This window comes from Polypterus senegalus, chromosome 6, assembly GCF_016835505.1.
Source record: "Polypterus senegalus isolate Bchr_013 chromosome 6, ASM1683550v1, whole genome shotgun sequence".
Taxonomy (NCBI): Eukaryota; Metazoa; Chordata; class Cladistia; order Polypteriformes; family Polypteridae; genus Polypterus; species Polypterus senegalus.
The window spans coordinates 11,423,116-11,435,000 of record NC_053159.1 but is presented as its reverse complement, the minus strand read 5'-3'; the positions used below and the strand labels follow the sequence as shown (position 1 = coordinate 11,435,000).

At 42.7% G+C, this 11,885-nt stretch overlaps 1 protein-coding gene across 2 annotated transcripts in view; it reads left to right on the top strand.

Annotated features, from left to right (window-relative positions):
* The window catches only part of LOC120530787 (G-protein coupled receptor 39-like), a 259,986-nt gene that overhangs the window by 109,359 nt on the left and 138,742 nt on the right, over positions 1-11,885 (top strand). The gene's annotated exons all lie outside the window — the stretch shown is intronic.

Sequence of the window (11,885 nt, the reverse complement as noted above, 5' to 3'; positions counted from 1 at the left end):
GCAGTGATGCAGGCTCTGCATCGGTCTGTCGTGGTGAAAAAGGAGCTGAGCCGTAAGGCAAAGCTCTCAATTTACCAGTCGATCTACCTTCCTACCCTCACCTATGGCCATGAGCTGTGGGTCGTGACCGAAAGAACGAGATCGCGAATACAAGCGGCTGAAATGAGTTTCCTCCGCAGGGTGTCTGGGCTTTCCCTTAAAGATAAGGAGAGGAGCTCAGTCATCCGGGAGGGGCTCAGAGTAGATCCACTACTCCTCCGCATCGAGAGGAGTCAGATGAGGTGGCCTCCTGCCTCCTGGACGCCTCCCTGGTGAGGTGTTCCGTGCACGTCCAACCGGGAGGAGGCCCCGGGGAAGACCCAGGACACGCTGGAGGGACTATGTCTCCCGGCTGGCCTGGAAACGCCTTGGGATTTTCCCGGAAGAGCTGGAAGAAGTGGCCGGGAAGAGGGAAGTCTGGGCCTCTCTGCTTAATCTGCTGCCCCCGCGACCCGACCTCGGATAAGCGGAAGAGGATGGATGGATGGATGGATGGAAGTAAGAGTAGACTGGGTCTCAAAACCACCCTTCAACGAGTGACGTGACGAGGTCGACCCACTCGGCTCATGCATCATTCATTGTCATTTTCTTAAAATTTGTGATGAGTACACGGCTCGCTACTTGCTATAAGCCTATGATATGAACTCTACCCAAACTTAATCTGTACACTGTTGTTTATACACAACTTAAAATTTGAAGACATGCTTAGAAATAAAATTTTATGAAGAATAAAAATGTAGCAATACGGCTTACACGTAAGTACATGTCAAATGTCGATGTCATGTCCCAGTGCCAGTGCCCTAGTAGGCGAGTAGCTTATACGCAGTTCGCTGCTTTTAGCGGCCACATCATCAATAATACTGTTAGTGTCACGTTTGGCCAGGATACTTTTCTCCAGCGACATCAACGTGAACGCCTGAAGATCTTTTTGCGTCATTGTGCTTCTCGGGCGGCTTTTGATTTTCTTCAACTTAGAGAATGATCTTTCACATTGCACTTGCGACACAGGCAGCGTTAGCGCATTTACAAGGGCAAGGTTATAATAAAAACCTCACACATTTCATATGTTCCATTAACTTAATGATAAACTATAAATGTTCCGTCCTAATATGAACATTTCCTATCCTGCGCTTTATAACTTTATTTCATCATACTAATAATCGCTACTGAAAACCACTAATTATCGCTCACGCCGACGACCACAGAACAATAAAATGCATAATACATAATCTAAACTAATTTTTAGTACCGAAGAATTTAAATACTAGATATGAGATCAAATAAATTGCAATAATGTATATGCTAAATGAAATGCAGCGGTATCGAGACAGAAATCGGCAAAAGGCAGTCTGGACCAAATTCAACTTGATGACGTAATACCGTATATTATATAGGACTATACAAATCGCAGTTCCGGACAGATGTTTAGTAGCTTTGTAGTTTAGAAAATTAAATTGAATGTCAAACTGTAACCAGTACATAAAATTTATTTCATGAAACGGCCGGCCCATGACCAGACTAGTGTCCGCGGCATACCGGGCATTGCCCAAATTCCCAAATGGCCAGTCCTCCCCTGGTAACAAGCCAAAAGCCACATCTTTACATTGTCTTTAAAAATAATTAAACAAATTGGTTAACAATCTTTGAAAAAATGTCTCAGAAAAGAAGAGAGAGAGAAAGAAAGAGTGCTCCTGTAAAAGACTGCCAACTCCCGCGGCGTCCAGAAGATGAACATAATAAGTGGGCAGAAAATCGGACCACGAGGACCACGAAGAGGCGGACTGTGACGCAAACAGTAATGTCAGGACAGAATTGCATTTTGCAGGGGACCTAGTTAGCAGTATAACGCACGACACAGAGAGCTGAGCTTACGGTTTATCCGCACCCAAAGAGTCGCTTTGACTTCTGTGGATCTTCACACTGGAATTAAAGTCGTTAAGCTAATTGTCATCTTGGGTATTGCCGTAATAATTCAGCTCCTGTAAAAGACTGAAACCAGTAAGACATTAAGGAGACTTCTTCTTTGAACTTTCCATCCTTTGGGCGGTCAAAAATGACCGTGAGGTGTTTTAGTAAGTTTTAATATAAAGTGTTACCATCGTCACTGATGTAATTTTTTTAAAAAAATATTTTATTGTTATCACCAGGGTCTCATTTGGGACTGCCTTTGCTGCAATTTGAAGACTCGTTTCTGTAGGTACGTGGAGAGTGGAGTCGGGAAATATTCCGATCCCTTCACTTTCTGCGCACTTTATTGTGTTTTCGATTTTATATTAAATGGCTAAATGGAGATCTTTTAGAAAGGAGCACCTCAGGCAGCAACTTCAGAGGTCACGCTAATGTGGGAGCGGGAGCCTTTCAGTGGGCTTTTTCTTTTTTTGTACGTGTGGTGCCCTTCATTCATTACAAACTGAGAGGGCTTACACAGAAAGTCTCCAGGCCCCTTCACTTTCCGTCCAATTTATTGTGTTGAGATTTCATTTGAAATGGATAAATCGGTCGTTTTTGCCCATCGATGTACACTCAATAACCCATCATGCCAAAGTGAAGACATGCTTTCAGAAAGGCTTCCAAATTTATTAAAAATCAAAAACTGAAATCTCTCCTTCACAGAAGTGTCCAGACCTTCAATTCAGTACTGTGTAGAAGCCCCTTTGGCAGCAATTACAGTGGGGGGTGCTTTGAAAAATGGATTGCAAAAGTGCATCGAAGTTGGAAGCAATTACACGGAGAAGTTGACAATGAATAAAGTTTCTGAGGAATAAAAGTTTTTTTTTTTTAATCTGTGAGATGGCAGAAAAACTTCTGAGAGAAGGTCCCACCTTAATAAAATGTCATATGAGTCTGAGTATCTGTGTGTCCGTCCATTTGCTCTGTCTCTGCTATCCAACAGATGGCGCTTTGCAAACACTATCACTGCTTTTACAAATCCCATACCAAATGGAAAATAACAGAGACAGAGCAAACGGACAAACAGACTGCACTGCAAATCTTAACGCTGAATACGCCTAACAGAGAGTAACTGCCGGACAGACAGAGATCAGCTAATCCGCCATAATAAGAGGACAAGTGTGTCTGTCTGGTTGCTTAGTTCCTTGTTCTTGCCAATTGGTTTGGGATTCGTAAAAGCAGTGATAATGTTTGTGATGCACTGTTTGTTGCAAGAAAAAATGCAATACTTTTTATTACTATAAATGTTTGTGATGCGCCACCTGTTGGAATGAAAAATGCAATGCATTTTATTACTAAAAATCTTTGTGATGCACCATCTGTTGGAAAATGCATTTTATTGCTATAAATGTGTGCCGTCTGTTGGAATGACAAGTGCAATGCATTCCAAACCTACATGGCTCTGTGTGAAAAAGTAATTGCCCCCTGAACCTAATAACTGGTTGGGCCACCCTTAGCAGCAATAACTGCAATCAAGCGTTTGCGATAACTTGCAATGAGTCTTTACAGCTCTGGAGGAATTTTGGCCCACTCATCTTTACAGAATTGTTGTAATTCAGCTTTATTTGAGGGTTTTCTAGCATGAAGCGCCTTTTTAAGGTCATGCCATAGCATCTCAATTGGATTCAGGTCAGGACTTTGACTAGGCCACTCCAAAGTCTTCATTTTGAGGTGGATTTGCTGGTGTGTTTTGGGTCATTGTCCTGTTGCAGCACCCAAGATCGCTTCAGCTTGAGTTGACGAACAGATGGCCGGACATTCTCCTTCAGGATTTTTTGGTAGACAGTAGAATTCATGGTTCCATCTATCACAGCAAGCCTTCCAGGTCCTGAAGCAGCAAAACAACCCCAGACCATCACACTACCATCACCATATTTTACTGTTGGTATGATGTTCTTTTTCTGAAATGCTGTGTTCCTTTTACGCCAGATGTAACGGGACATTTGCCTTCCAAAAAGTTCAACTTTTGTCTCATCAGTCCACAAGGTATTTTCCCAAAAGTCTTGGCAATCATTGAGATGTTTCTTAGCAAAATTGAGACGAGCCCCAATGTTCTTTTTGCTTAACAGTGGTTTGCGTCTTGGAAATCTGCCATGCAGGCCGTTTTTGCCCAGTCTCTTTCTTATGGTGGAGTCATGAACACTGACCTTAATTGAGGAAAGTGAGGCCTGCAGTTCTTTAGATGTTGTCCTGGGGTCTTTTGTGACCTCTCGGATGAGTCGTTTCTGTGCTCTTGGGGTAATTTTGGTCGGCCGGCCACTCCTGGGAAGGTTCACCACTGTTCCATGTTTTTGCCATTTGTGGATAATAGCTCTTACTGTGGTTCGCTGGAGTCCCAAAGCTTTAGAAATGGCTTTATAACATTTACCAGACTGATAGATCTCAATTACTTCTGTTCTCATTTGTTCCTGAATTTCTTTGGATCTTGGCATGATGTCTAGCTTTTGAGGTGCTTTTGGTCTACTTCTCTGTGTCAGGCAGCTCCTATTTAAGAGATTTCTTGATTGAAACAGGTGTGGCAGTAATCAGGCCTGGGGGTGGCTACGGAAATTGAACTCAGGTGTGATACACCACAGTTAGGTGATTTTTTAACAAGGGGGCAATTACTTTTTCACACAGGGCCATGTAGGTTTGGATTTTATTTCTCCCTAAATAATCCAAACCATCATTTAAAAACTGAATTTTGTGTTTACTTGTGTTATATTTGACTAATGGTTAAATGTGTTTGATGATCAGAAACATTTTGTGTGACAAACATGCAAAAGAATAAGAAATCAGGAAGGGGGCAAATAATTTTTCACACCACTGTATGTGCATTGCAAATACTTTCCAATGGATGGTACATTGCAAACATTATGTCTAAAAAAGGAGTAACTGCCAGACAGACAGAAATCAGTTTATTCATCCTAATAAAATAACAAGGATCGGTGTGTGTGTGTCTATAAATCTGTGTGTCTGACCAGTTGCTAGGTCTCTGTTAAATTACATTTAGTACTGGAATCATAAAAGCAGTGCTAATGTTTCAAATGTGCCATCTGTTAGAAGAACAAATGCAATTCGTTTTATTACTACAAATCTTTGTGATGCACCATCTGTTGGAAAATGCATTTTATTGCTATAAAAGTGCGCCGTCTGTTGGAATGACAAGTGCAATGCATTTTATTACTACAAATGTTTGTGCTGTGCCATCTGTGGAAATGAAAAATGTAATTCATTTTATTACTATGTGCATTGCAAATACTTTCTATGTCCAAAAAAGGAGTAAGTGCCAGACAGACAGAAATCAGTTTATTCATCTTAATAAAAGAGCAAGGATCTGTGTGTGTGTGTGTGTGCCTATAAATGTGTGCGTTTGACCAGTTGCTAGGTCTCTGTTAAATCACATTTAGTATTGGAATCATAAAAGCAGCGCTAATGTTTCAAATGTGCCATCTGTTAGAAGAAGAAATGCAATGCACTTTATTACTATAAATGTTTGTGCTGTACCATCTGTTGGAATGACAAATGCAATGCATTTTATTACTACATGCATTAGAAAATACATTCCAATAGATGGTGCAGTGTAAATGTTAAGGATGAACACATCCAAAGGAGAGTGACTAGTGGATGGACCAGAAATCAGCTTACCCATCTTAAAAAATGGACAATTGTCTGTGTGTGTCTCTGTACATCTGTGTGTCCATCTGGTTACAATGTCTCTGTTATAGCCATTTAGCATGGGGTTTATAAAAGCAGTGCTAATGCTTATGATGAACCACCTGTTGGAATGACAAATGATATGTATTTTATTACTACAAATGTTTGTGATGCACCATCTGATGGAAAGACAAATGCAATGCATTTTATTACTACTGTACATGCTTTACAAAATACATTGCAGTTAAGCTGAGGTCTACATTGATCATTTCAATTTCAGCCCATCGTAGACTGGTAGCACAGCTAGTAAAAGTAAAACATAATAGAAATAAGAACATATTTAATACTAAAATGAAATACACTGATTGTCCTGTGCGCCATCATTTCAAATGTCACTTAGTTAGAATTTGACATTCACCTCACCAGTTTGGCATCATTAATGGGTCATTAACTCACATTAAAACACAAAATTGAACGAATGTCGCAATGAATTTACTGTTCACCTCACTCTTCCCGACTTCTTTATATGCAAATGACTTTTCTGTCCTGTCATACTGTGATGAGGTGAAAAACAGGCACGCAGTTCTGAAGCATCTACCAGACCGAATGGGCATCTTTCCTGCCCACCAGCTTGAAGAAGGGTACCAGTTACCCTGACACCATGACAGTCACATCACACGGACAAAAGAAGAACATGCAGCCTCCACACAGAGTCCTGTTTCAGCAAATCTGATGTAAAAAATAATTAAAATATGTTAAATAATCCCCAGGGACCATCATCAGTGCAGCCCAGACGGTTCAAGTGTTTTAATATATATATATATATATATTTGTTTTAGTCTTTTTCTTAGGACAAGGTCACTTTAAGACGCTGCATCTCTGAGTGGCCAGTCACTGGTTGACTAGACGGCAGCACAGTCTGAGCTATGGAAATCCCTGGCATCATCCGCGGAGGCAATATCAATATCAACAGGGTTAGCGGCTGAGCTGCATCGTACAGGCAGTCAGCTTACAAAGCGGCCTCAGGTCATCCTGTGAAATCACAGAAAATCGGAGCCGTGATGAGCCTTCACTGCAGAGGAGCGGCGGGCGCAGGATGCTCTTTACGGTGCCATTGCTTATTTGGCAGCACTTTGAATTTACTGTCGCCAGCTGATCTATGCAAGTGTAATCTCCGTGCTGTTGTAGACAAGATAATCCTAACGTGTGAGCGCATTGGTGGGCTGATTACAAACAGGGGTCTCTCTTGGTCACTGCAGTATAAGTTTTGTACATCAAAAATGGAATTTTTTTCAACCTTCCGTACCAAAAGGCTCAATTTTTTTTTTTTTTGACATGGCTCCCGTTACTGATTGCAGGCTCAGTGCACTTGCACAAGTGTATAGCTGCAATTTAGACCTAAGTAATTAAATTGTGCATCATTTACATTCGTGAACACACAGATTAGCAGAGGTAAATTGCGGTAACATTTAGAGCACGGGTGTCAAACTCCAGGCCTGGTGGGCCGCAGTGGGTGCAGGTTTTCATTCTAACCCTTTTCCTAATCAGTCTCCAGTTTTCACTGCTAATTAACTTCTTTTCCCTCTGTTTTACTAGCCCTGTTTTTAAGAATTAAGTCCTCTGAATTGATTCTTTTCTTCAGAAATGAGACGTGAAACGAGCCAATAGACGACCAGCTAAATTGGGGCTTCAAACTCCAACCAGTTCCTTAATGAGAAGCTGATTCTTGCTGTTAATTAAACCCGTTCTTCAATTCCATGGCTTGTTGCTGCTCTCTTTTTGCCACAGCAGACATTTCCAAAACTGTTGATATTCTGTTTTTTTTCTAAGAACTCCTAAAATGTTTCGGTAACCTGAGGGATTAACCTTACTGAGACCTTCATCTTTATTTTCAGATTTTGTTTGATGGGTACAGGTGAGCTGGTCATGTCCTGCTTGTTTTATGTCACATTACTGTCCGACTGCTAATTAAGGAAAAAACAACTCAGGGCCCGGAGTCAAGCTAATTATATCTAAGGCTAAAGAAACATCAAAAACTGGTCACTAATTAAGAAGATGGTTAGAATGAAAACCTGCAGCCACTGCGGCCCTCCAGGGCTGGAGTTCGACACCCCTGGTTTAGAGAATTAATAACGTAGTCAAGACCTTGCACTTTCTGCACACTTTCTTCTGTTGTGGATTTCATTTTAAATGGATAAGATTGCCATTTTCACTCAACGATCTACACTCAATAATCCATAATGACAAAGTGAAAGCATATCATCAGAAAGGTTTCTCAGTTTATTAAAATTCATAAACTGAAATCTCTCATTCATAGAAGGGTTCAGACCCTTAATTCAGCACTTTGGAGAAGCCTCTCTGGCAGCAATTCTAGCTTTGAATCTTCTTGGGGGTAAGTCTCTACAAGCTTTGCACACCTGGACTTGGGCACTTTACCCCATTCTTCCTGGCAGGTCCCTCTTAAACTCCGTTAGATTAGATGGGAAAGTTCTGTAAACTGCCGTGGTCAGGTCTCTCCACAGATGTTCAGTGGAGTTTAAGTCCTGGGCTGCTCAAGGACACTCTGAGACTTGTCCCAAAGTGTTTCCGTCACCACGCTGAGAGGGTTTTCGGACGGAGGTCCGACACAGCTTCATAGGCAGGGCCGGATTTAGATGAAAAGAGGCCCTAGGCTATTCCACTTATGAGGCCCTTTCACCTCCCATTTTTAAGTTTGTTCAAATTGCTAACAATTTGAATGTAGGACCCTCTTGATCTTGAGGCCCTAGGCTGAAGCCTATAGGAAAATGCGGCCCTGTTCATAGGGTTTGTCTGTTGTCCAAGCCTTTTAATACTGTCTGCTTCACTTGCTGGTCTTCTCTGGTCTCCAAACAAGGGCAGGTAGGGACTGAACTCCTCGTCCACAAAATACAGAAATATCATAACGCTTACATGCCGGTTCTCATTCTCCCAATAAGGAAAAAAGATTTTGTACTGACAGAGGACAGAAATACTATTCTGTGTTTAGGCTGACTATACAATCCTCCATTGTCTTTGGCTATCTAATCCAATGCCGAGCCACTGTGTGCCAGACTTAGCATGCACATGTGAATGGAGCCTTTAACAGTGTTGTTCAGGATATCCATCCATCCATCCATTATCCAACCCACTATATTCTGAGTACAGGGTCACGGGGGTCTGCTGGAGACAATCCCAGCCAGCACAGGGTGCAAGGCAGGAAACAAACCCCGGGCAGGGCGCCAGCCCACCGCAGGGCACACACATACCCCCACACACCAAGGACAATTTAGGATGGCCAATGCACCTAACCTGCATGTCTTTGGACTGTGGGAGGAAACCTACGCAGACACGGGGAGAACATGCAAACTCCATGCAGGGTGGACCCGGGTCTCCTAACTGTGAGGCAGCAGCGCTACCCACTGCACCACCGTGCCACCCTTGTTCAGGACAGTGACATAAAATATTAAAGAAAAATGTATTATAACACAAAGTCACTCCAGCATTGTCTTGGCTGTAGGCTTCATGCCTGTAAACTTCAATCTTCAGGTCTCTCCACATACTGTATGTTCTATGGGGATTAGGCCAGGCTTTGGCTGGACAACTCAAGGACACTCAGGAGATTTATCTCGAAGCAACGCCAGCATTCTCTTTACTGTATGCTTCTCATGCTATATAGTGAACGGTCGCCCCAGTTTGCACTCCAGAGCAGGACCTCTCTGATGTCTTTGGTTGCATTCATTCTTACCGCAGTTCTAACCAGAAGCACCCCCATAAGCATCATGCTACCACCACCTAGAACTGGAGGATAAAAACCTTCACCTTTGCAGGGCTCAGGGCTGTTCCTAGTGGTGATGGGCAGGTGGTCCCACCTCTTGGGGGACCCCCCCCCAAAAAAAATGAGGCACAAAACAAAGGCCTAGAGAGAAAATCAAAAGAAAAGGAACATGCAAAAAAATAAGAAAAGCGACCATCAACAGCAAAGAATACCTCAGAAAGTGAACAGAAAGGACATGAAAGGGGGGAACCCTGGCTGAAACATAACAGGTTGGAGGTCCAGTAGGCTGACCAGATTTTCATTGTTCCAACTTGGGACAAAGCGATTGGCTCCAGCAGACCCCCGTGACCCTGTAGTTAGGATATAGCGGGTTGGATAATAGATGGATGGATGGATGGATGGATGGGACAAAGCTCATTATTCCAGCAAATGTGGTAGATGTACTTTAGGCATTAATCAAAAAGATGGTGGGCTGGGGGGTTATGGGATAGAGTTTTGTGAGTATTGTAAAAACTACATTAAATTTCAGATCAGACTGGGTTACTCCTGGAATTTCATACGTGTTATTACAAGGTTCATTAAATTGAAGATTCATGCATGTCATAAAGATTGATTATTGTAGCCAAAGTTCTAAGTGCTTGTATAGTGAAGTTTGTATGGACCAAGGCCGCTTTAAGACCCCCACATACCCCTGAGTGACGTAACCCCTTAGCAGAAAATTGATCAGATCATTAAGAATGCAGCATACAGAGACAACGTCATTTAAAAGAGTGTGGCATCGCTCGATTCATCGCCCCATAGGCACTGGGGTTTGGGCGCAGGGTGTGCCCCTCTTGATTCTCAATTATTTTAACTAGTGTGGTTGTCATTTCAAAAGGTGGATACTTGACTGTTTCATCAGCCGGGGTGATGTGCCCCCCCAAACTTGGGTCTTGGTGAATAGGTCCAATGCTGTCACGGGCCCCTGGGTAAGCACCCATCCATCCACCCCAGGGTCACGGGGGCCTGCTGGAGCCAATCCCAGCCAACACAGGGCGCAAGGCAGGAAACAAACCCCGGACAGGGCGCCAGCCCACCACAGGGGTAACCACCCAGAATGCCCTAATGGTAGATCTGCTTCTGGTGTGGATTGATACCCTAAACCTAACCACACCCTCACCCTTTGCCATCCTTTCTCAACCTCCTAGTTCACCTATATGGTAAAGTTGGCACTGCCTGGGATCCCCTCCTTGCACCTAAAATTTCCAAATTGCCCCCATGCCTACTATCACAGATCACTTGTAATCAGTAAATGGGGTGCACTCACGGACTGATGTTTAGAATTAGAAGGTTATCATCACAATACTCTGCTGACTAGCACAAAAATTGAAAATGTGCATTTTCATCGTCTGGTATAAGCGAGCCAGATCCACAGAATTCCCCTTTTAATATTACTGCTAATAATCTCCTTTTCATAAATCTCCTCGTTTTAATGAAGCACATTTAGCTGAGCTAGCAGGAAGAAGTCCTTTTGGATTGCAGAGTGGCGCCTTATAAAATTCTATCATGACAAGACTGTCTTTTATTACATCTGGGTCTCAGACTGGCCCAGCTGGGCACAATTTTGTGTGCCTTTTAATTACTGCCTCAATTTTTTTAGGCACCAGGTCATCTTTTCATGATAAGCCCTATGAGAAATTGCGACCAAAGTGTCTGATCTTCGGACCATAAAGCCCATGGCTGTTAGTTCAGTCCACACCCCCTGGCAACTTGCCGGATCTGCCCGCATGCATGCTGACTTCAAATGTGCAGTGCCAGTGCCAGCCTTATTCTTAAATTATTTCAGTTCATTTTTTTCCCACATCAGGCAACACTCAGTATGCCAGAATGACTAAGAGAATTCAAGCTTTCAGGAATTTCTGAAAATGAAAAAAAAAAAAAAAAAAGAAATATCCATTTGACACAAATATGCAGACCCTTCAGTCAGTACCCCTTTGGAGCCCCCCCTTGTCAACGATTCCAGCCTGGTGGCTTCTTGGGTCTGAAACAACAAACTTCACAGACCTGGAAGCATATAGAGTCGCAGCAAGAGGCAACAGCGCCTACCCCTGGCTAGGAGTAAAATCACCACGTGACGCGCCAGTCTGGGACCCTGATGTAGTCAAAGACAGAGCTCTGAAGTTGCCTCCCAGGTGCACTTAACATTAAAATATTAGAACAATCTGGACGAGAACAGGCCATTCAGCCCAACAAAGCTCGCCAGTCCTATCCACTTGTTTCCTCCAAGAAAACATCAAGTCAAGTTATGAAAGTCCCTAAAGTCTTACTATCTACCACACTACTTGGTAGCTTATTCCAAGTGTCTATCGTTCTTTGTGTAAAGAAAAACTTCCTCATGTTTGTGTGAAATTTACCCTTAACAAGTTTCCAACTGTGTCCCCGTGTTCTTGATGAACTCATTTTAAAATACAAGTCTCGATCCACTGGACTAATTCCCTTCATAATT